At 42.4% G+C, this 27,880-nt stretch overlaps 1 pseudogene; it reads right to left on the bottom strand.

The window, feature by feature from the left end:
• Positions 1 to 503: 503 nt before the first annotated feature.
• Positions 504 to 27,407, bottom strand: LOC144272874 (estradiol 17 beta-dehydrogenase 5-like; annotated as a pseudogene).
• Positions 27,408 to 27,880: the final 473 nt, after the last annotated feature.

The following is a 27,880-nucleotide window of genomic DNA, read 5'->3' as shown; positions in this document are numbered from 1 at the left end:
TAGTGGAGCAATGTAACATACCCTATCATGGCTCATTGCTGTATTCTATGAATCTTTATTGGCCACATTGTCTGTACTACCTCCAAATATTCTGGGCCAGTTCATGAGCTGGTTTAAATTAGTGTAATGCCAGTGAGTCAAATTCCTTTCTCAGCTGCACAGGTGTGACTCAGTGGTTTACTAAGAAGGTGGAAGTAAAAGGAGCATCACATCCCTTGACCGCAGTGGAGCTGTGCTGATTTACTTGCTGAGGAGCTGGAATTCTGCATTTAAAGCTAAAGTCTTGACTTTCCTTTGCAGTGGAAGAGAAAACTGGAGGATTCCTAGCTTTTCTGTGTAGGTTGCTTTGCGCCATCTACATGTCGGCTGATGGCTTGGCCAAGATCAGAGAAAGGGTGGTGCTGTTGGATCAGCCCCTCCACAGATCCACCAGCTGTTTCCTCTTTCACCCCAAGGGGTCAGAGAGCAGCAGTAGCAGACACTACTGCAGACTGAAGAGGTTGTTAACAGCCTTCAGTGGCTTTGCTGCCATTCCCAATTGGTGATAGAATGCTGCGGACAGCTGGCTGTGGTGTTGCGAGATCCAGTAGTGCATGCTGGGAATTGTAGTCCTTGAGTTTAGAAAATCTAAGAGGAAACGGGAAGTGTGAGTGGGTTTGTGTCAAGACTGGGTCAAGGGCTGCTGCTGCAAGTGTTTCTGCAGCTGTGGGATTGATGTCTTCATAAAAAGAATCTTGCTGGATTTTACTCTTTTGGTCTTGGCCTCCACAACTGCACACTGGCCTACATAGTGCTCGGGGTGGATTTGGCCCTGAGTAATATTTAAATAGCACGTTGCTTGGTGAACAGAGACTGCGTTATGTCTAATTTTTATGAAGCGTTGCCTGTTTTTAAGATCTGTGTGAGCTAAGGAATCCACTTTGTGGGATTTTTAGTCTATAGTTTCTGTTATATTCAGGGTCAAATCCTGAAAGCTGCTGAATGAAGTCAACACCTGCCAAAGTGGACAGACCCCCCTTATTTTTCAAGCCAGCTCAGCCAACCACACTTTGGGGACTATAACACCTCACACAGAGCACTTCTAAGGGGCCTGGGTCTGCTGGCTCTGAGAATGAAAAAACCCCACCTAATTATCAAAGAATAGAGACTAGACTCCATTAGTGCATTACGCAGATACTTTTATTTTTTCCCACTAGCAATCAAGTACCATTCCATTCAGAGACTGAGTTGTTTAGAATTTCTGTTTAAATGTACAGTGTAGTTCTCTTGACATCACCAACAGAAGCTGGGCTTCCAGAACAAGGTGCTTCTCTAGGACTAATCACAGGAATGGGGCAAGGAGATGAAATGTATGTCTGGTTTTCCTTATGCATGAAATAAAATCAGGAACAGTGAAAAGATCCTTTCCATTATTCATCTATAAATGGAAACTGAGGCTGGCCCACAAATCTAAAAAGAAAAGGTAACATTTATGAACTAGCCACCTGTAACTACATTACTAGGACATCTGAGTGCAAAATGCAGGAATCTCAAAGAGTAGAGATGCTATATCTTCTACCTATTGTAGGGTTTTCTATAGGCCCATCACTCCACTGTTTCAGCAGGTGAGTACTCTAATGTACAGTAGCTATTGAGATGACATTACATTACAGCATAGTTGATATCTAATACCCGTGTTTACTTGGAAGTTAATGGAGGTTGAAGAAAACATTGGGTCATAACTGTCTGTGACTGCCTATGGCAGAATGCTGTTACAAGAGATAATTATTCTCAGTAAACTGTGAGACTAGAACAAGTAATAGTGGGCTTTGATGAAGATGGAAAAATTGTCTTTAAAATGCAGACAGGCCCAAAATGTAAAGTTGAGATCCTGATCTGGATCCAAAATGTGGGTGTGTTTTGGTTTAGCGCATTGCAGACGTAAAGATCAAACAATGTTTCATCTAGATCCAAACTTCTGCAAAGATCAGGATTATTAAGGTACAGGGAGTTCAGTTCTCAGCTGCACCCAGTGGTACTGTGCAGATCTGGAGGGGGGGTATCCACAAAGGCGAAGTTTGCAACTCTCTGAGCCTTGGACTAATCCCCAACGTGCTCTCTGCTAGCTGGGGATTTCTGGAGCACAGCAGCACTCTGGCCAAACCCTCTCCCCAGAAATGCCTTCAGTGTATCCCTTATGCCAAGGTCCTGGAGGGTATGGCAAAGGACCTGGCTCCATCGGGCTCTCCTCTGCTGGGGATATTCCTATGCGGATACCACTGGAACAGAACAAAGGCTACAGAGAGGGACTCTGGACTGATCCCAGAGTTTGAGTTTAGGTCCATCTCTAGTTTGAAACCTTGGAAATCTTTATAACCATCAGGATGATAAGACAATGACATGGGCATCTAAGGGAAGTTGTGGTTTTCCCTTCAAACTGGAAAAACTCAAGGCTAAATGAGTTGTTATCCCACTAGGAATGTGTTGGGATAACAGTCCAAATCCAGGGTTCAGTATATCCAGAGGAACTCAGGCCCAGTCATTTCCTGTGGATTTTTACTGGAGTAATGAAGAGCAGAATTTGAGCCAATGAAATCACTCCTGCCTAACTGTGGGGGTTTGAATAAATGACCCTCCAGGTCCATTTTGCTGTCATTGTGAGGGCCGGAGGCACGGGTGTACTGAGTCCTTCCTATTCTCTGTGTGTGGCACATAAGTGTCTAGTCTCCTGTAGGTTTTAATGCTTTGGTCTGGTTTTGGTTGTTGGGTTCAGTGTGCAGATGCTGGGTGGTGGTGGTAGCCTGTGATATACAGGAGATCCGACTAAATGATCTGGTTGTCCCTTCTGGCCTTAAACTGCATGACTCCATTCCAGTCCTACTAGCTATGATGCTAAGTACATCCTTTGTCATCACTAAGCTCAGTATATCACAAAACCTTATTTCTTCGTGGGGTGACTACTGCTGCCTTTCTTCTGCCTCTCCACAGAGTTCTAAAATACTGCAAAGTATCATGATTTACTGTTTTAAATGCACATAGGGACGGTTTTTGTTCATCCTATCAATGGTTTTCATGTCCTCTTCAGAGAGCTGGAAGTCAAAAACCTGACCCTGAAGACAGGATCAAACATTGGGTTATTCCTGCGGGATGCATATGCATTTACAGAACCATACACCTCATGCTGAGCCAACAGAAATGAAAAAAGGTATAATAATCCTGGCCTGCTCTTTCCGCTGTATTTTAGATATTTCAGAGGTGAAGACAGAGGCAGATTAAGATATATTGGGGACCCAGGCACAAAGAACATTTGCCCCTCCCCCGGCTCCTGTGATGGGGCCCCACCCCCTGCTCCTCCCCTTCCCCCAAGGCCCCTCCCCCTGGCCTGGCCAGAAGCTGGGCCATGTTAAGAGCTCCCCAGGGAGCCTGGGCAACTGTGGAGAGCCCTGGACCCTCCACGTCCCCTGGGAAGCACGCCCTGGGGGGCAGGGGCAAGGGCTGGTCTTGGGCCCCCTGCCCAAGGCAGGTGAAAGGTTCTGGGGTCCCCACAGCTGCCTGGGCTCTGTGGGCAGCTCTTACCACAGCCTAGGGCAGTAGTCTCCAAATTGTGGGGCATGTCACCCTAGGGGGTATGGAGAAATGTTGGGGGGCACGGCAGGGCCCAGCTCTACCCCCCAGCTATGCTCTGGCTGCACCCAGCCCCAGCTGTGGCTCTCCTCCTGACTGCACCCCCACTCACAGCCCCTGAGAGCAAACCCAGTCCCGCTCCTGGCCCTGGCTCCTGGGGAGGGGGCACGGACTAGGTAAGGAGGGGCGTGACAGAAAAAGTTTGGGGATCCCTGGCCTAGGGTGACCATATGTCCCATTTTGGCTTGAGACATCCCAACTTTTTGAGCAAAACTGGGCATTTTTGCTCTTGCCAACTGATCAGTTGGCAAGAGAAAATGGGACAAATGCCCAGTTTTGCCAAAAAGGAGCGGGGGAGGGGCGTTGAGTGGCAGGACTTGGGCCAACCCACATGGGGGAGGGGAGAGAGCCAGCTCTGCACAGGCGAAGAGGTGCTCGTGGGAGCTCAGTGCCTCATGGGGAAGGTGAAAAGGGAGAGGGGCTTGGTCGAGCACTGTGCCGGGTGGGGCTGGGGGAAGGCCTTCAGTGAGCTTGGGCTAGCTGTGCGTGGGGCTTGGGTGAGCAGTGCTCAGCCAGCTCTGCCTGAGGATTTGGGGGACTATGCATTGTTCACCAGACACCACCTCCACGGGCTTTTGGCTGGGGTGGAGGCGGGATCTCAGGGGGAAGAGGAGGAGCAGAGAAGGGGAGAGAGAGGAGGAGCAGAGGGCTCTACTAGAGTTCCGGCCGCTCCTGCGGGCCCCCCAAATTGGCCAGGGCCCCTGTTTACGGGCCCCATTGGCCCATACGGTAATCCAACCTTGGGTAAAGGATATGTAGCTATGTAACTGTTGTGATTTTCTTTTCTGTGCATTTCACCTTTAAACTTCTAGGAATCTGCTGTCTGCAGAGGCAGCTGCCATTTTGGGAAATAAAGGGCATATTACAGAGGATACACACACTGTGCTCTCTCATGTAGATGTTCTTCCTTGTTCTTTCCCTTAATGTAGAATAAATCAGTCAGTCTGATACTGTATGGTTTGCTCCTTGGGTATGGAAAATAGAACGAGGGATGCCTTACGCTGATTTACCTGGGAAAGATGTTTAAGATCCTCGACTAAAGTGGACAGAGGAGGACAGAGAAGAGTTTGAAGAGGACCCATGGTCTAGGCAAGAGGCTGAGGGCAGGAAAGGGGCACACGCCTATTGGAAGATCATTTGTCTTTCCAAAGCTCAGAGGGGCCTATATTCCCCTGATGTCAAGAGTAGCATTAGTCATTTTGGGAAAGGGCTCTAGTGGATGCCAAGTTACACAGTTCAAATATTAAAGTGGCAAAAGCCTTCTCTAAGAATAGAGAACCTGCCTGAGAACTGCACTACACAATGTCTGATAGTTCTCTGGCAGAATCCTGCAGTGCCATACTGTACAAGGGCACAAAAGTTCTCAGCCTTCTACAGTGTCCCATCAAAATCTGCACAGAGGGAGGTGTGTCTCTCATCGTCTTCTCTCTCCCCTCCTGTTTTACCTGGAAGTTTTCTTCAGTATGTTTTCTGGTGAAGCTCTTGTAGAGGACCATGATACCACACTGCAGCTGGTAGCACAGGGCTACTAGAGTGGGGCTTCGTTTGTATTTTTTGGCAATTGCACCCAATACTGGGTCCTCCAGCAGAACTGGGGTGCTTTGGTCTATCCTACAAGGGAAACACAGAAACAGGGAGCATTCTGGGGATCAGGAATGCAGTCATCTCAGCTTATTGAGAACAATGCCTGTGCAATCTGAAGATAACCTAGTAGGTCTTTTCCAGCTCTCATTTTTATTCTATAACTCTATAAATACCAGATATTTTGAAGACAGAGGGTACCTTCCCCTCCCTCCAACCCATTTTTGATGTTCTAAACCTGGGAGCACAGTTCAGTTTCTTTCCGTACCAGTTTTTGTCTCTTTTTGAGCCCAGAGCACAATAAGCTTCGAGGAGGATATCTTTGGATTTGCAGAAAGCCAGCAGTTTGCTTTGGTGAGGTAAGGGTGACACTCAACCTGCAGAATCAGCCCCCAACCCAAAATTGAAATCTCAGGTCATATAAGCAGCAGCAGTCAGACAAAAGAAACAGCAGATGTTATGTCAAGGGGATACAGAACGTTAAAATATCGAAGTAAATTTCAATAAAATATCCTTCAATTAAAATACAGCCTGGCAGTGCAAGTGACCATGGGGTGCAGTTTAGATGATAACAAATCCCAAGAAACAGTTTATCTAATAGAGGATAGTGAAGCCAATACACGCTGTATGGGGATGGGCTTAATAAAGACTTATAAACTGAGGGCCAAATCCTGCTTGTCTTACACGTGCGTGTAGTCCCACTGACACCTCATTAAGTCTTCTACAAGCAGGTTTTGACCCACTGTGTATTGTTACACAGCTAAGATAGGGATCAAAATCATGTCCTGGACCAACACTGCCATTAAAGCCATGCCTATTAGTTGTAGTGAGATAATTACTAATAGATGTTCTATGGATCTTTACTGGGACCAGTTGTAATTGTCCATATGGACGAGATGGCACTCTCATTCTAAGCCCTTATTTTCAGGGGCTGATAACTTCCTCTAAAGTGGTCTCTTGGTCTAAAATGTCTCATGCTTGGTCTCAACTCACAAATGAATTTTTTGGCAGGGAGGGAAGAAATTGAATCAAAATCAGTTCAGTCATTTTTGAGTTGTCCAACTGTGAAACAATAGATTTTTCCTCAAGATAAGACATTTTACTCTTACATATTTTAATACTGAAATTTAAGCATTTAGATTTACAACTTCAAAATTATCTTCTACCTATATATAATCCTCCGTGTAGAAATTGTGCTATACTAAGTTTAAAAAAATATTACTTGAGAGGTAAAATTACTTTCAACTACTGACTATGGGATGCTGTGCATATCCTGTGTCATTTTGCTTATTATATGTAACTCAATTCTTTCCCTTTATCCAGCAGGTATAGAATACATCTAGGTAACTATGTAAAAGGTAGGCAAATCAATTAGAAAGTCACATTTCTGAGTATGAGTTTGGATAACCTGGTAATAAATCATCCTCACATTCGAAGTAGAGAGAGGCTGGTGCTCTGAAAGTCCATTCCCATAGCAGGGGAATGAGGTAGCAGGAGAGGATCTCTGGATGTTCAGGGAAGCAGCTGGGTCTCTCTTTCTCCTGCCCCTCTCAAACACTGTTTCCTTTAAGGGTATTTTCTACTTTATTCTTTCTTGATTTGCATAAGGTTTTCCATGAATTTAGTGATGGGCACAAACAAAGCCCTTGTTCCAAGCTCCATAGCATTATGGGTTTTTTTCAGAACTTGAACCTGAATCTGTATATGCTAATGGCCCCTGTCTTTAACGTCAGCTGGTCTCAACACCCACAAATTCTGAGGAGTTTAATATCAGGGTCTAACTGTTGTGGCTTGTGTCTACTTGAAGTGGAGCAATAAGGAAGTTTCCTTTTTGATTTAAAAGAAACGCTGGACATTAGCTCCTGCTGAGAAAGACATTCTGGAGTTTCTGCTTCCTTTAAGGATTGAGGTTCTTCCCCCATAAATGAAACTCTTCACTAACTACAAGTTCTGAATTTCTTCTAACTCAGTACTTTTAGGTCTGCATTCAAAGGCCAGAGTTTTACCTGGTTTAGAACAGGTTTGTACTTGAGCCCTGGTTTTTTTTCAGGATCATTTCCAGCTGTCTGATGTTGAAGCTGGACACTCCAATGGACTTCACCAAGCCTGTGTCTTTACATGCATCCATGGCCTGGGAAAAACAACAATGGCCAGTTCCATTATCACTGCTGGGAGTATAATTTCCATGAGACTAGAAAAATTATGCTCAACTGGGCTCACTCCATATAAAATTATTCCACCAAAATATCATTACACATACAGTAGGGGAAGTTTGATTTGTTCTAGAAGAAAACTCTGATTTAGAGACCGTCATTTTCCAACCATTCATTAAGGCATCAGATCTCCATCCAATCCAGTGAAATATAGTCATCTTTTCCCCCCAGTAGAAAGCAGACAATCTGGCCACTGCCTCTCCCAGTCGCTTTCTCTCTAATTTGTCCCTTACACATACAGAACCTCAAAGATATAGCGATACCCAATCATTGCTAGTGAACAATACAGAAATAAGGATACCACATAAGTATGGGACTATGAACACCAGTTTAAGAGTTTTATAGTGAAAAAATAATTGAGTATGAAAATTAAAGGGAAAACACAAGAAATACTGAAGGAGATGGACAGGTACAGTGGTCACCGTTAGAATGTCTGTACTTACTGACAGTAGCCATTCTGTGGTGTCCGAGATACGCCAGTGTTTCCCTGCTCTGATAATAGGAAAGGACTGCAGAATCTCAGATCAGAAGAGTGCTATGATAACAATGATACTGTAGCCAAATCCTGTTTACTTTTTACATTTAATAAAAAAAGCTTGCTAGAGTCCACTGAAGGGAAGGCACATGTCACAGGGGAAGTTTTAGCTTTTTCCTTTTAAACGAGGGAGTTTAGTTAATGCTTCTGAAAATGAGGAACCAAACAGCAGCAATTAGAACCAGGGATAATGTGAACAGACACTGTGCTAACTTCCCCAAAGCTCCGTCAATGCACCTTGATTCTAACCTGATGCCCCTTTAGATTTCATTTCTGGCCTCTCTTGATATAGAAGCGCCAATTATATTAAACTGACTGATGGATTTTGTAATGTGGGTAAGCAGGGCCAGCTCCAGGCACCAGCTAACGAAGCACGTGCCTGGGGTGGCCCCTGTGAAGGGGTGGCATTTCAGCCAATCTTGGGGCGGCGCTTTGGATCTGATGGAGTCCTCATCTTGGCTGACTCTAGGGCAGAATATTTCATTCCTCCTCTGTGGAAAATATCACCTGTAAAGCCGAGACTGTCCCTGACCATGGCTTTGGCAATACCCCTGTCCTAAGAACAGGGAAGTCCAAAGCATCTCAAAGTGTGGTTCTGCTCTACAAAGTGATTCTGTAAAAAAAAAAAAAAAGGGCATGAGATTTCATGTTTGTTGTCTCTCAGTGATTTCCTCCTCAAATCTGCTCAGTTCACACATAAAAAAATATATTTCACTTAACTAGCTGCCCTGAACACTCATTGAGGGTCTGGATTATGCACTGTTCTTGTACTAGTTTAATTCTATCAATCAGTCTGACACTGATGTAGTAGACCTCTCCTAGTATGATGGGTCTGCTCCCATAGCAGTCAAGAAAGGGTTAAAGAGCTTCTCTGAGCACAACCCACCGCACCTATGAGGCTTGTCAAGCCCGAAGAGCAAGTGATCAGAAAGAAGAACGCTGGCTCAGTCTGGATGGGACTCTGAAGCTCCCAGGATGTAGGGATTATCCCCTCAGGAAACTGTTTGAGTGCACTGGCCTCCTGGGCCCCCTGAGGAATTAGAGGACTGGCTTTTCTGTATTTTAGTTTTTGGAGCCCTGGGACTTTGCCTTGGCTGCTTGGGCTCATAGGGGATAAGGAGCCCAGATCTGCACCCAAGTATCGATCTTCACTCTGTGTGAGACTTCAGGGACCTAGTCTTTTTTGTGGGCTGCAGAAGTATTTTGTGTTTTTCTTCACTTGGATGTCTGAGATGAGAGAGATGCCCTTTCTTGCTCCAGGGTGGTGCCAGAGAGGTATCACTTATCCCAGTGGATACAGTTGTGCTGGTATAAAAGTTCTTATAGCAGTGTAATTTATTCCCAAAAATTAGGGGAATAAAACACACCAGTATAAGGCACCACTGTACTGGTATAACTGCCTTCACTCTACGGGTTGCACTAATTCAACTATTTTGTTAAAGAAATCACACCCTTAACTGACATAGTTAAAGTGGGACCAAAACTGTATGCAGACCTGGCTGAAGTCTGACAGTTGGGCTGGACTCAGGGCCGGATTAAGACCTTTAGACCTAAGCACTGAAAAGATTATGGTGCCCCCCCATATGTAATTCAAAATAAAAACAATACTATACCGTAAAATAAAATTTTATTTTTCGAAATGACACAAAACTTACATGTATGCTGAAATTAAAATAGCTTCTTTCTAGATTTTCTGATTGCAAAATTATGGATAAATTCATCGAAGCGGACTCGACTAGCATGTCCACTTCCATACACAATAGAGAAAGTGAAACAAGTCTGTCCTGACACATTGTTGTTCTCTGAGGGTTTTTTTTCTTTACAGTTGAGAAAAAAAGAGCGTTCTGAGGAGCAGTTAGTAAATCATCAATGTTAGAAAAATACGTAGTGCGATCTCTACATTTGGAAATACACATTGTGTTCCATCTTTCAATATTGTGTCATGAAGATCAATGTGACTGAATTTCATTTTTCCTGTTTCATTAAACTTTGCGTGCTGTGATGGGGCAAGGCCAGATGGCTATAGAAAAGTAGTGGGAGATAGATATATTAGCTCCAGGCTAAACAAATCCCTGGTACCAGGATAAGTTAAATGGCAGCTGCTTCAGGTCAATTAAGACACCTGGGGCCAATTAAGAACTTTCCAGAAGGCAGGGAGAATGCTAGGTTGATTGAGACACCTGAAGCCAATCGGGGACTGGCTGTAACTAGTTAAAAGCCTCCCAGTCAGTCAGGTGGGGGCAGATGTCAGGAGCTGTGGGAAGAAGTTGTGTTGTTGGAGAGACTGAGCAGTACACACCATATCAGGCACAAGGAAGGAGGCCCTGAGGTAAGGGTGAAGTGGAGCTTGAGGAAGTGGGGGCTGCTGTGGGGAAGTAGCCCAGGGAATTGTACATGTCATGTTTCTAATAGGTCAGCTACCATAGCTGATACTATTAGGGTCCCTGGGCTGGAGCCCAGAGTAGAGGGCGGGCCCAGGCTCCACCCTTTTTTCCTCCTCCCCCCCCCCCCGATTAATCACTGAGACTGGGAGACAACAGAGACTGTGCAAGGGAGGATAGCTTCTCCTAACCTCCCTCGCTGGCTTATGATGAAAATGGCTCAGTAGACTGTGACCCTTGTCTCCAGAGAGAGAAGGGTTATGTGGAGGGTCACAGTGAGCCTCTGAGGCTAGGAAAAATCTGCCAGGAAATGCAGGACCCATGGAGACAAGGACAGAGCTTTGTCACAGCACATATAACAGTGGAACTGCTGTACTTCTCCACAGAAGTCAACAGGGTATGAGTCAACTAGCTTTTGGGAACCTTGTGAATACTGTTAATCAGATAAGTCCATATAATTTAGAAAAGAAAATCTACTTGATACTTCTCTGTACACTTCACCTCTCCTCTTCATATGAGCTTCAAGTGTATCGATTATAGCATAGTACGTAGATATGTGAAATTTGTCTCTAGGATTCTATGTTGTTTCTGTTGAACTGCTATCATTTGCTTGTTTTTTCCTGATTCGCTTGCTGGACTGGGCTTCTTTGTAGTTAGTATCAGGCAAGATATCTTTTGATATGTCTTCAAATCTTTCAAAATCATTCCTCAAAGTGTATAAGTGGTCTGCTAATGATTGACAGAGGTCTGCACGTGTTTTCAAATCCAATTCTTTTTCTTGGAGAGCTTGACTTGTATGGTAAAAGTGTTGTAAAATTTCATTCCACATGGTCAACGTTAATACATACTCTAGTTCTTGCATCTTGTTTGCAATGTTTTCTGCCTCTCGTATAGTTTCTCCCTTTTGTGATTGGTCTTCAGCTATATGCATTCACAATCTAATCACATTCTAATGCATCCACAATCTTTGAGTTGGACTCCAGAATTGCACTTGTTGCCACTGCACGTGCCTCCCAGCGAGTATTAGAAAGAGATTTGAACACACGATCATTGCCCAAATATGTTTTAAGAACTGCCCATTGGTGTGTTGAGGCAGAGAAAAATGTATAAAGTAACATGGAGTGTTGCGAAAAATCTTACTGCCACCGGACAACAATCAACAGCACTGCGGCCAACAAGATTGAGAGAGTGTGCAGCACATAGTATGAATATGGCATATTTGTTCTGTTCTAAAAGCTACTTCTGCATTCCTTGATAATGCCCTGACACATTGGCAGCGTTGTCATAAGACTGACCTCTGCACTTTGAGAAATCTATTTTGCAAACTTGGCACAGATAATGCAGTACTTGATTTGCCATTTCTTCACCAGTGAAGGAAGTGAGGAATGTTGAGGAATGTTATAAATTGTTCAACTGGTTTTCCATCTGTTGGGGACACATATCTTAGTACAATACTCAATTGATCAATATGTGAAAGATCAGGTGTAGAGTCGACAGATAAACTGAAGTACCCAGCAGTACTTATTTCATCCACAATAGCTGAACGAACTTTGTCACTCATTAGACCAATGAGTTCACATATTGTCTTGGATAAGTATGATGGGTTACCTTTACCAGCATTCCCATATTTTGAGATATGGCCTGCTAAAAATGGGTCAAACTGAGCCACAAGCTCCAACAATCTCAAGAAATTTCCATTCTGCAATGATCCAAATGTGTCATTTGATCCCTGGAAAGGCAGACCACATTCAACTAATGTTTGAATAACAGCTATAACATGCTGCAAGACATATTGCCAATATTCATGCTCCCCTTTAATTTGTTCTTCCAATTTTTGTGTCAATGCAAAGCCCTGTCTTCAATTTAAATATATCAACATTGAATCTCTGTGAGCAGTGCTATTTTCATGTTGTTCAATTAAAACAGTATTCTGCCAGTCACTAAATCCATCTGCAGCAAACTGGGATGTTGAAGGTTTATATGCAAAATGTTTGCAAACAAAACAGTACATAGACCCTGTTGATGGGGAATACAGTAGCCATTCTTAAGTGTATTTCTCACCATTCGCTTTCATGCCAAAAAATATTTTTTGTGGACAATATCTTGTTTGTTTGCCATTGGTAAAAGTCCAACAAGATTTCTCAAATGGCCCAGTGTGGTGTTGACAGTCATTTGGTCCACGATCTATCCAGTAAGCTACATCATCGGTACTGAAATCAACCCACATACCAGGATCTTTTTTCCTATTCTTTACAGCATGAGCAGGTTCAGTCTCTGACACATCCACACCTTCTAGAACAATGTCTGTTTTACCACCAGGAGTAGGATGATCAGTTACAGTCTCTGACACATAGACATGTTCTGGAATGATGTTTGTTTCACCAATAGAAGAAGGGTCAGTCTCTGAAACACCTACAGGTTTTGGAACAACGTCTGTGTTACTGAGAGAAGATGTTGCTTCTGATGGATTCGCTTTGAAAAATGTCAGCTTTGGAAGATTTTGGAAAATTTCACCAGTTTTTTGTTTCTTTTTTTCTGCAAGTTTACATTTCTGTGCTCCACTCAGTTGGTTACGTTTCATCCTGCCCCTTATCTCAGTTATCTGAATTTTAAAAAAAAACAACAAATTACACAATGTACACTATTTTTATATATATATATAATATATATATAAAAGAGAGGAAAAAATGAATCATGTACGTATAACTCAGAAGAACATATCAATAATAAAACATAAATTTATTGCAATACATGACAGGATCTGATTTCCTCTCATTATTTCGATCTATGTTAGTAGGATGCCCCCCTGGTTTAGGTGGGGATAAGTAATAAAAAGAACAGAAAAACGGGGGAAGAGTGTGTAGTGGAGTGTAAGGAAGTCTAACAAAGTTCTGATTTTTCCCATGATGACTACTTCGATGCCTTTTTTGAAATATCAAATTTTTTAAAAAAAATCTTTTTTTTTTTGGTGCCCCCTGCTTTGCTTGTGCCCTAAGCACGTGCTTAGTCTGCCTATTGGGTAATCCAGCCCTGGCTGGACTCTTTCCAATTTGTGCATCATCACTAATAAGAACAGTTCAATTGCACCTCTGCAGCCCCAACGTCTTCAGATTATACCCTCAGTGACACTTGAGCAACATCATCTTCTTAACGCGGGTGTCACTGATTTGATTTTAGTAAGGAAATCTGTTGATGTTTCACAAGAAGGAGCATAGCTGGTTGGTGCTGCTGGGCTAACTGGAGTAAAAAGCAGCCAAGCTTATTTTTGTCACTAAAGGTGGCAGCAATGATGCTCAATACACACAAGGGGCAGACCTGTTAAGTGTGATGGTGCCGTTTAGATATGGTTACTTGCACTTTATCAATAGCAGTTCAACAACATATCGTACTAACAATCCCAGCCTCCCACATACATAACAATTACATTCTCCCTAGCCCTCTAAAAAGGTCATACGACTAAAAAAGCAGATAGAACTCTGAACACTCTCTGGGTAACAGTCAGAGAGTGGCTGCTTAAGGAAACTGGATGGGCTCCTAATTAACACTGTGTTATTCGTGTCACTCACCTCCCAAGTTTGATGCAGATCTACAATATCGAAAATGAGTTTTCCATTTTCATCCTTTGGGAATGTATCTGTTCCAGGCTTAAAAACAAAAGGAAAATCCCCCTTGGTCATGATGTTTTTTACACAAGTGGATTTTAACTATTTTGTGGCCAAGGAAGGAGTTGTAAGCAGGAGGAGTGGTGGAGGGAAGGTGTTGAACTCTAAAGCTGGATAAAAGTAATAGAATGGTTTTATCTAAACCACTTGGCTTCCCACAAGCTAAAAATAATGGATGAGAGACTGAAAGCTGGATCATTGCCTAGTCACCAAGAATTTCCCTACCTGTAACACCTACCAGTTATCTGATATGAACATCTTATTAACTCTCTCCCTTTTAAATCCCTAAGGGAAGATTCCAGGGGCACCAGAACGAGACTTAAATCACCTGAATTAAAACAATAATAGAAAACGTGGAAATTCCAGAAGTGCTAAATGAGTTTTTTGTTTCAGTTTTCACTGAACAGGTTAGTAGTGATTGGACCTCTAACATAATGAATACCAGTGAAAATGAGGTGGGATATGGGGCTAAAACAGGGCAAGAACAAGTTAAACATTACTTAAACAAGTTAGATGTCTTCAAGTCACCAGGGCCTGATGAAATACATCCTAGAATACTCAAGGGGCTGACTGAGGAGATGTCTGAGCTATTAGCGATTTTCTTCGAAAACTCATGGAAGATGGGAGAAATTCCAGAGGATTGGAAAAGGGCAAATATACTGCCAATCTATAAAAAGGAAAATAAGGACAACCTGGGGAACTTCCTGACTATCATGATAGTTAAGCACTGGAATAAATTTCCTAGGGAGGTTGTGGAAACTCCATCAATGGAGATTTTTAAGGACAGGTTATATAAACATCTGCCAGAGATGGCTGGATAATGCTTGGTCCTTCTATAAGTTCAGGAGACTGGACTAGGTGACTTCTCGAGGTCCCTTCCAGTCCTATAATTCTACCTTGAATGGAACCAGTTTCTACTTCTCTAGGGACAGAGCAGCCGTTGTAAATCTACATATCACTTTTGAGTTAAAATCCTATACATGACTAAAATATACAGTGTAGCTTCTGTTTCATGAGCAAATTTCACCCTAGCTGCCTAGAAATAATTGTGTCAATAAGAGAATACGTATTAATACTGGAAAATTAATTAGCTCAGTTAAACAGTACTTTCATAAGAAATTCTGTTTATACGCAGTGAAACAAAGCATGCATGTCAAAAGCAAATTAGTGCCTAGAAATATTACAGATAAAACATATGTGGTATCTTCTCTGACAAAGAGAAAGAAGCTTGAATAAATGAACACGTGATTAATAAGCGAAAGAAGTTATAGTTGATTAAAAAACAAGAGATCCCAGTAATCCAAGGTTAATTTCACAGATTATTGGTGAATTTCCAGAGTAACTAGAGGTTGCTTTTGATCATTAAGTGTATATTTGAATTTAGAAAGTTTCCGAGATAGTTTGTAAATTTGCCAGTCCTCACAGATTATATAACTATATAGATATTGAAGTGGCATAGAGTGAACCCAGGTAGCATATGATGTTTTAATAGGAAGGATTAAAAGCATAACCTACATGCTTAATATACATTGATTGCCAATGAGAGACCATGTGGGTTTCCCCCCAAAAAACACTGAATTAAAGAGTGTGCTTCATGCATTAGTTTTTCTTTTGTCTTTTGCCTTCCCCTTGAACACCCATCTAAGGCTACTTCTGCAGACTGGACGTACGACAAGATGGACTATGGGTCTTTTTTTCAGAACGGGTCTTTTTTTTTCTGCTCTGGCCCGTGGATATACTACTAAACATTTGTTTTCCTGTGTATATTTTTAAAAGAAATGTTTACCTTTAGAGACACAGGGGTATGGATAATGAAAAGATCAAGATAGTCAAACTTAAGTTTCTTCAGTGATTGGTCCAGGCAGCTTCTGACAAGTTCAGGATGGTGAAAGGTACTCTAAAGCTGTAATGATTCAAAACCAACTGTTCTTTCTAAAGAAGTTCTCCCTTTTCTCTTCTTTCTCAAAGGCTGACTCTGTAAAAAACACTTTTCTAAAATGCCTCATTCATGGCATACCACTGGCTTTACTTTTTTGGCAGAAGGGTTGTGTTATGTGGTGGCTGTGTGTGCAAAGATGCACATGAGAGCAAGAAGTGAATGTTTCCTGAAGAAGCAGGGCGAGGGGCCGAAATGCAGCCAGGATGTGAGAAATGCACTTGCTCAGTACAGGAACCCTATGTGAGACCACTTTCAACGTTAAAATCTTTCTGGCTAAATTTGTTCTCCTTGGTTATTAGGAGTCATTCTGTTGTCTGACTTAACTAGTTGGCCATTGGAAGAATGGAATGGAAGATGTCCTTGGTATATGACTGAGTTCTGTACACAATTCTGGTCTGTCTCTGGGATCCAGGAGATGGGAGTTCAGACAAATGCCATTTCTAACAGGACATCAGTTCTAATGTGGAAAGAATCCTGCCCAAGAACACCCTTCTTCTTTTGCCATCAGTTCTCCATTTAAAGTGTGGTTCTGCTCTGAAAAGTGACTCTGTAAAATGAGAACTTGGTGTTCGATATTGACTGTCAGAGATTCAATACAAATGTGCACCATTGACAAATAAAAGGATGCTTTTCTAACTGATAGCTCCACAAACTCAATCTGGATCAAGCTGGGTTCTTTGTTTCTTGTCCATCACCTACAGCAATAAAGATGTTGGAGAACAAATTATGCTCTTTGACACCTTTCAATCCCACTCTCTTAAAATCTTGCTCTCAGTGATAATCCCTTGCTTTTAATGGGTTTGTAGTACAAGTGTAATTGATTGGAAATTAGTAAACAATTTTGTCGATGAGACCCCAGGAGGAATAAAATCCACTTCACTCTCCCTTAGCTGTGTTCTCTCTGTAGGGCTGAAAGGAGTGATAATTTTTTCCCCACTGAAGTAGATAGGACTGTGAATGCACACAGGGAACAGGTTGGTTGAATAAGAAGGTGCCATTTTTACACAATCACTTTTCAAAATAAATCTACACTTTTAAGCAGAGTCACCATTGTGCACAGGAAGCTTAGAAAGGGTCATTGTGGCTAAATAAAACTCTGCAGGACCCCATTTGATAAGCCCTTCCAGCTTGACTGTAAGCCATTTGTAAGGGACTGCAGAAGACTTTGTTATGGCCTAGCTAGGGAACTTACGCTTTCTCGAAGCCGCCTGGTCACTGTAAAACATGAAGAACCAACTGTAACCGGTTTTAGGCCGGTTTTGTCTGCCTTGCATGGCCTGTCGCCAGGTAGCGGAAAGCCCCTTTAAAAAAGTACCTAATTATATATTCATGAGCTGTTTCTGTGTACTGCTTATTAGGGCTCGCTGTTTACCCCTTCGTTGGACTCCATCCCAGGCAAAGCTCCGGTGTGCTGGCTTCTTCGCCTCCGTGACAGCAGCGCTTGGAGTCCCCGTTGCGGGTGTGTCACTAACCTTCAATAAAGCCAATAACTCGCTGCTTAGCTGCGTGTGGGTCTCGTTTTCTCAGAGTACCTCTGCCGGCCTGCGGTGCTTCAAACACCTTGGCCCAGAACACCATTGATATCTACTACGAGTATGGTTTTCCAACCATTTGTGCTCCCACCTTATAGTAAGTTCATCTAGGCTACTGACCTCTTGTTTGCTTAAGAGGTCATGTGAGACACTACCAAAAGACTTTCTAAAGTCGAGATATATGATATCTACAGCTTTCCCCATCCACAAGGCTTGTTAATTATTAGGTGGGTTTGACATGGTTTCTAGGTACTTACAGATTGCTTGCTTGATCATTTGCTCCATTATCTTTCTGGATACCAAAGTTAAGATGAATGGTCTATAATTCCATGGATTGTCCTTATTCATCTTTATAGATAGGTACTATTGTGACAGATTTATGTTACCAATCTGTCTGGGGCGTCAGGTGATCAGGCTGAATCCGCAGAACCTTTAGGGGGATGATGACGGAGCATACCACGTAACTGAGTTTTAAAGCTTTATTGATAAAATAATAAAATAACAGCAGAGTGCTGGGGGCAGGGTTTCCCACGTCACTCAGAGGAAGGAAGAAAACATTAGTGCCCCAAGTTCTAAACTACTTTCATACTCACACATGCATTACCTGAAGCTGGCCAGGCCTGGGTGTAACATAAGAAGAGGGGGAGGGGTGGACAGGAGTTCTGTCCTGTGCGCACAGGTCGTCCAGCGTTCGCTATTGATCTCTGATTTGCCTCAGTTCTCAGAAAGGTTTTTAAGTCCTGGGTTCTTTTGGGGACGTTTTGTTCAGTGACCTCTGTTCCCCGTGCTCTTTGTAGCAGTCCAAACTGGGTCTCTGTGGCCTCCTCAGCTTTCCCAAAACACATCGGCTCCAGGAACATGAAACTTCGTTCCCCACCCCTTCTGTTGGCCTTCACTGTCTCATTCATTTTTGCAATCTCTGCAGTCTGCTCAGCTTAGTTCTCCTTTTCTTATGGCTGGCTGGGGTTGGCTAAAATATGAATACAGCTGTAGACTTCTCGTCGGGCTCCGTGACCTTGGACTGGGGGCCAGCGTCTTATCTTCTGACTGAGCTAGCTGAAGTATTGAGTTCTCTGCTCTCTTCCTCCTTCCCCCTTCGGCATCTCACAGCCTGCAAAGGAATCTTCCACTCCACACTCACACCTTTGACCCTCCCCAAAATGCTCATCGATGCTTGCAACAGCGTTAGCAACATGCAGTGCTGATCTGCCTTCCCAGGGAACCCCCTGAGGGGGGGACAGTGCGGGTGTGACACTATATTTGCCCTTTTCCAGTCCTTCCCTCCACCAGTTCTCAAAGCTAAATTGCTAATGGCTCAGAGATCTCTTCAGCCAGTTCCTTAAGTATTCTGGGATGTATTTCATCAGGCCCAGCTGAACTGAAGACATCTAACTTGTCTAAGTCATTCTTAACTTGATATTTTCCTACTTTAGCCTCAGAGCCTACCCCATTTACATTGTTGTTCTCTAGGATGGTTGTCTGACCATTGCTATCTTTTTGGTGAAAACTGAAACAAAAAGGGTATTTAACACTTCGGACATTGCAGTGTTTTCTGTTCTTGTGTTTCCCTTGTCATTTAGAAATGGGCCTCCCCTGTCCCTGGCCTTTCTCTTGCTTCCCATGTATTTGTAAAATGCTTGCTTGGTACCCTTTATATCCCTAGCTACTTTAATCTCGTTTTGGGCCTTGACCTTTCTGATTTTGTCCCTACATGCTTGTGGTTTTCTTTATATTCATCCTATGTAATTTGACTGAGTTCCCACTTCTTGTATGACTCAGGCGACTGAAGATCTCTTGATTAAGCCAGGGTGGCCTCTTACCATACTTTCTATCTTTCCTCTGCACTGGTATAATTTTCTCCCATGCCCTTAATAATGTCTCTTTAAAAAACTGATACCCCCCTGAACTCTTTTTCCTTGAGACTTGCTTCCCATGGGATCTTAGCAAACGCAGAGAATTGGTAGGTAAGTCTGCTTTCTTGAAGTCCTTTGTCTTTATTCTGCTGTTTTCCCTCCTACTATTCCTTAGAATGATAAACTCTACCATTCCATGCTCCCTTTCATCCAAACTGCCTTCCACCTTCGGATTCTCAACTACTTCCTCCCTCTTTATAGAATCAAATCCAGAATAGCCTCTCCCCTACTCACTTTCTCCACTGTCTGTAATAATGAGTTGTCTCCAGTGCATTCCAAGAACTTGCTGAATAATCAGTGCCCTGCTGTATTATTTTCCCAGCTGATGTCTGGTTAGTTGAGGTCCCCCATCACTACCAATTCCTGCATTTTGGATGATTTTGTTAGTTGTTTTAAAAAAGTCTCATCCATCCCTTCTTCCTGGTTAGGTAACCTGTAACAGACCCCTACCATCAAATCACCCTGGTTTTTTATCCCTTTTATTCTTACTCAGAGACTAGAAACTGGTCTGACTTCCACTTCTGTCTCAACCTCAGTGGAAGTGTATGCATCTTTGATATAGAAGGCAACGCCTCCTCCCTTTGTTCAGGCCTGTCCTTTCTGAACAAGCTGTACCCTTCTATACCAATATTCCAGTCATGTGAATTATCTCACTAAATTTCCATGATGACAATAATATCGTATTTGTGATTATTCACTAGTATTTTCTAGTTCTTCCTGTTTATTCCCCATACTTCTTGCATTAGAATACAGACATCTAAGATGTTTATTAGGTAATGCAGGGCTACTAGAGCTGGGCTTCGGTTGTATTTTTTGGCCAGAGCATTCAGTACTGGATCCTCCAGCAGAATTGGAGAGCTTTCCACCCTGCAAGGGAATACAGACGCAGAGTGAGCGTATCTGATCTTGGAATCAGTGAGAGCTTAGCCTCTTGGAGGCGATACTCATTTATCATTAGATATTTAGCAAACATATTAGGCCAAATTCTCCACTGCCTGTCTCCTTGTGTGGTCATTTATATCTGTGCGAAATGGGTGCAAAACACATCCATGCCAATTTGGTAGCATGCTATGCCCGCTTTCCACCCGCATAAATGGCCACACAAGATCAAGGCAGTGGAGAATCAGATGCATTCTTTTATTGATGAGACTCTTTTTCCCTGTGTGATGCAGTCAGCTTCTTTCCTTACCATCTCTCATCTCTGTGTAATCCCAAGGCACTATAAGCCATCAGGACAATATTTTTGGATTTGCAGAACTCCAGCAATTTCCTTTGGTTGAGGTAAGGATGACATTCAACCTAAAGCATTAGAAAAATGGAGATTTCAGTTTGTACAAAGTGACAGTCACACAACTCCCCCACAAATATCTATTATCTGCTGCATTTATTTAGGTATTTATAATATGCCTTTCAGCAGAGCACCTAAATGCATTTCTACTTTAAGAAGATAAATTATATTAAAATATCAGATAACTTCCTTTGAAATAAAATACAATCCTTTAGGTAAACTGGCAAACTTTAAATATTAATGTTACAAGGACATACAGGACTCCTTATCTGAAGGCCAATCACATATATCAGAGCCAGAAGGGTAAAAATTCAAATAACTATGATTTCCTTACTACTGTGATGTCCCGGGTCTTGAACCCAGGCTTTGGAGTTCCCAGTCAACTGCCAGTTACCAGAGCCAGGAGACAAGTCAGAACCAGGAATTGAAGCTGCGGGTCAGAGCCGAGGTCAGATGCCAAATGCCAGAGACAAGGGTCAAGATGGAGTCACGGTCAGAAATAATGAGGCCAGGGTCAGAGTCAAGACTGGTCACTGGGGATTGGAGATGAGGCATAAGGGCAAGAAAGGATCAATCATGGAGCAGGTGCATGGCAGGAGTAGGCGCGAAGGCTAGGATAAAGCAGGAGCTGAGCAGGAATCATTAACAGGGTTGAGTGCAGGAGGCAGGCTCAAGCAGGGTCCAATGCAGCCACAATAGGAAACCATCTTGTTGCTCAGACAAACTATCTGTTGCTCCTGCTGGCAATCGGTGAAGCTGGGCAATCCTCCAATCAGAGCTTGTGGGTGGTGCATTGGCTGGTGCTATAGCCCTAGTAGTTTCTCAGCCCACCTAGGTTCAGTAACCATTGGGTGGAGGCCCGAATATGGCAGCTGAGTGGGGAGTTCTGGGTCTGGATTCAAGACCTGCAACATCATTATCTCTACATTACATGTCCAAAATGGCCTCCAGGTCCATGCCTGTAGTTAAAGGCAGGCACATTTATTGGTGCCTATAACTGCATGTATTGAGAAATTGAAATACCTGACTGCATCTGCGAATCAGATATAGGTTATTTCCCCCAGAAGGGAAATAAGCAGTACAACATTTGTGTTTAGAGAATTTCTTTGTTTCTTTAAGAAAAACAGCATCAGGAAGGACTCTTGCAACACACCTTAGCCATCATTACTGGACGAATAAAGCACTGCCTTGTATCTTAATATAGCCTTACAATATTCCATGCTCCCATTCTCCCAGGTGAGTAACATTTTTCTGTGGGTTAGTGGGATCATAGGAACTGCCAAACTGGAGAAAACTAGTGGCCCAATTAGTCCTCTTTCCAAGAGTGACCTCTACCATCTGCTTTAGAGGAAGATACAGGAAACCCACAGTGGACAGCTATGAAATAACCTACATCCAGGAAAAGTTTCTTCCTAAACCCATATTAGAGTTTAGTTTATGCCCTGAAATATAGATCTCATTATTGTTTTCTCATACACTCATGGGTAAGTAGATTTTGTGCCTCGCCTGGTAAGTTTTCATGACAGTTTTGCAAATGTGTTTTAATGTTATACTCGTACATGATACCCACCTTTCCAGTGGCACACAGGTCTACATTGTAAAAAAATCTATTTTCCATTTCCATCCTCTGGGAGTAAATCATCTCGACTTAAAAACAAAAAAAATTCGTTAGATAAACTTCCCTTCAGTTTGATGTTTTACATGAGTTGCTTTCTGGAGAAATTCTAGAAATATTAAGCTATTGTGACATGTCAGTAACTCAATATTCACAGCACATTTAACCTTTATTATTAAGTGCAAAGTTCTTTCTGAAACTTGATGGATGTTCAGTCCATTAGTTCTCTTGATTATCTCCACATCCCTAATATAAGTGAAAGCTCATTTTACATCTGATCTGGAAGAAACATACGTAGGAAAATTGTTTAGTATTGTAGAGCTCCTTGTTCCTTACAAAAGTGTCTCTGAATCAAGCAGTTAACATACGGTCTTGTCTTAAAGCAAAAAGGGAACTGTGGGGACGAGATTTTGCAGTGTTAAGACAGAACTCTTTTTTACCTTTAAAGATAGAGGTGTATGAATAATACAGAGGTCAATGTAGTCAAACTGCAGGCTCTTCAGTGACTTTTCCAGGGCTGAGGGGATCATCTCAGGAGCGTTAAATGTGCTCCAAAGCTGTGAAGAGTGAAGAGAGAACAATTGCCATCAGATTTGTATGTTGAGAAGGCTGATTCCCTAAATAACTTTATTCTACTATACCTCAGGCATGAAATGTCACTGGATATACAGCATAGTATGCATTATTGTATTTAAATTTAAATAATAAAAATGACACCTATATACAAAGTCTGTAGATGCCCTGACAATTAATGTTGCATCATCATACCCCGCAGCATTGAAAAGTGAACATTCATACCATGAGGGTTGTCATAAATATAAAGGGAAGGGTAAACACCTTTAAAATCCCTCCTGGCCAGAGGAAAAACCCTTTCACATGTAAAGGATTAAGAAGCTAAGATAACCTCGCTGGCACCTGTCCAAAATGACCAATGAGGAGACAAGATACTTTCAAAAGCTGGGGGGAAGGAGAAACAAAGCCTCTCCCTCTCTCTGTGTGATGCTTTTGCCGGGGACAGAACAGGAAAAGAGTCTTAGAATTTAGTAAGTAATCTAGCTAGATATGCGTTAGATTCTGATTCCTTTAAATGGCTGAGAAAAGAAGCTGTGCTGAATGGAATGTAGATTCCTGTTTTTGTGTCTTTTTGTAACTTAAGGTTTTGCCTAGAGGGATTCTCTATGTTTTGAATCTGATTACCCTGTAAGGTATTTACCATCCTGATTTTACAGAGGTGATTCTTTTTACTTCTACTAAAATTCTTCTTTTAAGAATCTGAATGCTTTTTCATTGTTCTTAAGATCCAAGGGTTTGGGTCTGTGGTCACCTGTGCAAATTGGTGAGGATTTTTATCAAGCCTTCCCCAGGAAAGGGAGTGTAAGGGTTGGGAGGATTTTGGGGGGAAAGACGTTTCCAAACGGACTCTTTCCTAGTAATATACCGGTTAGACGTTTGGTGGTGGCAGCAAAAGTCCAAGGGCAAAAGGTAAAATAGTTTGTACCTTGGGGAAGTTTTAACCTAAGCTAGTAAAAGTAAGCTTAGGAGGTTTTCATGCAGGTCCCCACATCTGTACCCTAGAGTTCAAAGTGGGGAAGGAACCTTGACAAGGGTAGAAAATGGAAACATCTAATGTGTCTTTCAAAATCAAATTAGTGCAGTCTGGGACCACAAACAATGAACTAAACCTAATTCTATGGCTATTGCGTACATAATTCGGGTGGAGGAATTAAGATTGTTTAGGTGCCTAACCTGTGCATTTACATAGCCTAACGTATCTGGATTTCTTTGAGGTGTAACCTTAAATCTCTAACTCCTGGTCTGTAATGCTTAATTTTGGGATAATCTCAGCATCCCTGTAATGCTTTTACCCTTAGGTTACTAACACCTACTCTCCCTTAGCTTCAGTTCAATGTAGTTTTTATCTGGTAACTGTATCTAGGCACCATGCTTGCTAAAGCTCCAGCTGGCACTAAATGCATATAACACTTTCCCCACAGGATTAGCACCTGGTAACAAGAGGGCTGTTTCAGGCAAATCCTGTCAGCCTGCTACAACTTGTATTAACCCCTTCACTAAAGTCACTGTTTTCTTGCTGCTGAAAAGCAGCACAGAAAGAAGCAGAGGACAGCAGCAGATCGAGGGACGTGATCGTTCCCCTCTATTCGACATTGGTGAGGCCTCATCTGGAGTACTGTGTCCAGTTTTGGGCCCCACACTACAAGAAGGATGTGGAAAAATTGGAAAACGTCCAGCGGAGGGCAACAAAAATGATTAGGGGATTGGAACACATGACTTATGAGGAGAGGCTGAGGGAACTGGGATTGTTTAGTCTGCGGAAGAGAAGAATGAGGGGGGATCTGATAGCTGCTTTCAACTACCTGAAAGGGGGTTCCAAAGATGATGGATCTAGACTGTTCTTAGTGGTAGCAGATGACAGAACAAAGAGTAATGGTCTCAAGTTGTGGTGGGAGAGGTTTAGATTGGATATTAGGAAAAAGTTTTTCACTAGGAGGGTGGTGAAACACTGGAATGCGTTATCTAGGGAAGTGGTGGAATCTCCTTCCTTAGAAGTTTTTAAGGTCAGGCTTGACAAAGCCCTGGCTGGGATGATTTAATTGGGGATCGGTCCTGCTTTGAGCAGAGGGTTGGACTAGATGACCTCGAGGTTCTAACCCTGATATTCTATGATTCTATGAACAAGTGATGGTATTTAGAACAAAACCAACTTACCTTTCCTGTGTAAAACATTTCTTCGCTCTTGACCATTCCATCTGCAATCTTCTCACGAATGGCTCGCCCAACCTCCTCCTCATTCTCATAGAAATAGGCTCCATCTATATGGCGGTAGCCAACTTCAATAGCCACCTTTACAGCCTCCTCACACTTACTTTTTAGAACCCATGAATTAAAAACAGAAAGACAAAAAGCCTCAATATGTCTGGTTCAGGGATGATATTTTAAAGTGTGGTTCCAGTATGAAAAGTGACTGTGTAAAAATGTCACCTTCTTACTCAGACGCTTTCTCTGTGTGTATTCACACTCACCTCTGCTTACTTGAGTGAAAAAAGTAAATTTTCCTTTATGGAAAAGTCCAAAAAATTTAATAGACAATGACCATAGTTCTACAGAATTTTTAAACCAATCTAAAAGGAGTCTATAGAACAGATGTAATTCTCTAATAAGGTCTCAAGTTGGTTTAAAAATGCTTCAGAAAAGTGATCATTCAAAAAGCTTTTAGAGACTGTATAGAGAACTCTGTTGAATTTCTATAGAATTTTATTACTTTAATCCCTATCAAATTCTATAGGCCAATCTCTGTCAGCCCATTAAAGATAATGGGATGGCACAGGTGTTACTGAGAGCAGAACTTGGCTTTCACAACCCTTTTACTGACGATGATACCCAAGAAGAAAAGAACGCAGCTTGCCTCTTAGGTTGAAGGTCAATTTTGCAGGGCTAGCAGTCAGTAAATACATCTTTTCAGTTGTAAACTGAACACATTTATTCTTAAAATCTCTTGAAAGACAAATATAGAACCCCATAGAGACTCTGTAAAAGTTACTAAATCAGCAATTATCCAAAAGTGGGGTGTGTGTGTGTGAGGGGGGAGGCAAGTTCTGTCCTCATTTACACCAGTGCAACCTCCCTTGATTTCAGCAGCCCTTGATGTACAGCAGAGAGTATCACAAGTTGAACCATTGGAGCACTGATAATCTGCATAATGAGTCAAGGCCTCAGGTCCTTATTTATTTGAGTCAATGAGAGTTCCGTAATTCAGTCCTTCAAGCAATCGAGTAAGGAGCTCAAGGTTTGATCATATTGATTGACTGCAATGCATTTGAAAATGAAGGGCCTGTTCTTGCAAACCTTATTCACACAAGAAATATTACTGAAGTCCATGAGGCTAGTTGAGTGAGTAAGGACTGCTTCAAAAAGTAAAGGGAGCAGTCGCTAATTCTGCAGCCAAATGTACATGAGTGAGTGTGACATCAAAGGGATTTTGCATGGGCTCAAGAGCCTGCCCATGCTAATCTGATTTCAAGATTTGGGTCTTGATGGGTGACCAGGGGCAAGTTCTTTACTGCAGTTTCCCCATGTATAACATTAGGATAGTGATACTTACCTTCCATTGCAAAGTGCTTGGGATCTATGGGTGAGAGAGCCATAAATACAACACAGTGATTCTTAGTCACTACTAATTTAGGTGGACTCTGAACCCGGGAGTGACAAAGAGATAAAAGGTTTTGTATCCCATTACCTAAGTCCCCTATTCTTTTCAAGGTCAGTCTTTGTTTGCTCACCCCATGAAGCAAATACAGTTTTGAATGGTGTCAGCACATTTATTGTTTATCTGGCACAGAACATGTACTACACAATCAGAGAGTGAGTGAGCTAGAGAAAAAAGGCTGCTGCTGGCAGACTGTAAGTAGTTATTAAGTTACAAATGAGATCACCTAGTTCTTCTGCCTGCTTATAAAAAGTGACACTCACCTATCATCAGCTTACTGTTATCGTTGGGGTTTTTTTCCAGAAATACAGGGTAGTGCTGAGGGCACATCTCCTGACTGAGGTGTATAACATTTTGAACGGCCCAGAGAAAGCAGATGCCACAAAATTGCTCAAGATAAATAGGGTGAAAAACAATGGGACATGAACTAAAGCTCCGAAAGGATCTGAAAGTCGTGTAGACATGCCTTTAAGCACAGCATGTGGAATTCAGGTGTGGAATGGACTCCCAAAAACAGCAATAGAAGCTGCAGTTGTAAACATATTCTTATAGTCAGACAGGAACTTAGAAGATATAACGCAATAGAGAACAAGCTGTGAACAAATAGCTGAATGAACAAAAATAAGCTCTGTTGCCTCCTTTTCTTTCCAAATATCGCAGTATAGAAATCCTTAGCAAGTGTATGAAAACTACCTGATATAGAACAATTGACAGTTAAATGAGGAAAGAACTGGAATAGCAAAGCAAGCAGCAGGTCAGGACTGATGTGTGTTGCAGAGAGGCTGTGGGCCCATGAATGGAACAGCTAACCTGATGGCAAGTAAGAGATGAAGTGCACTGCAGAACTGCATGGGGCCCATTGTTGGAACCGCAGAAAGTGCTGCATGCCGGGATGGAGAGCTCTGTGGAGGAAACTGTACAGTGCCTACCCTCACTCTCTAGATCTCAGTGCTGTCAGTTGCTCATTTTCATGCACAGCACCAAACTTCATACAACAAACACAAACTTCCTACTCTGGAATAATCTGTAAAAAGTGCGTTGATCATTCTGTGCCCATCATTCATCCCCACAGATGTATCTTTGCAGAGCTCCATTGTCCTCCACTGAATGGTTTTTGCCAGTTCTTTCTTGAAGCTTGTAACATTGCTTCGCTCCTGCTTGAGCCAGTGAGCAAATACAGACCCTGAGTATTACTTTTATTTACTGAAGTAAGGAGACTGAGGGAGTAGTCAAGCTGCTGCAAGCTGCTGAGTGATATCAGTGCCCACCAAAGTGGACTGACCCTATCATTTGTCAAGCTAGCTCAGCCAACCACACTTTGCGGACCTACAGC

The sequence above is a fragment of the Eretmochelys imbricata genome, chromosome 1 (assembly GCF_965152235.1).
Source record: "Eretmochelys imbricata isolate rEreImb1 chromosome 1, rEreImb1.hap1, whole genome shotgun sequence".
NCBI lineage: Eukaryota > Metazoa > Chordata > Testudines > Cheloniidae > Eretmochelys > Eretmochelys imbricata.
This window is presented reverse-complemented; position numbering and strand designations above follow the sequence as displayed.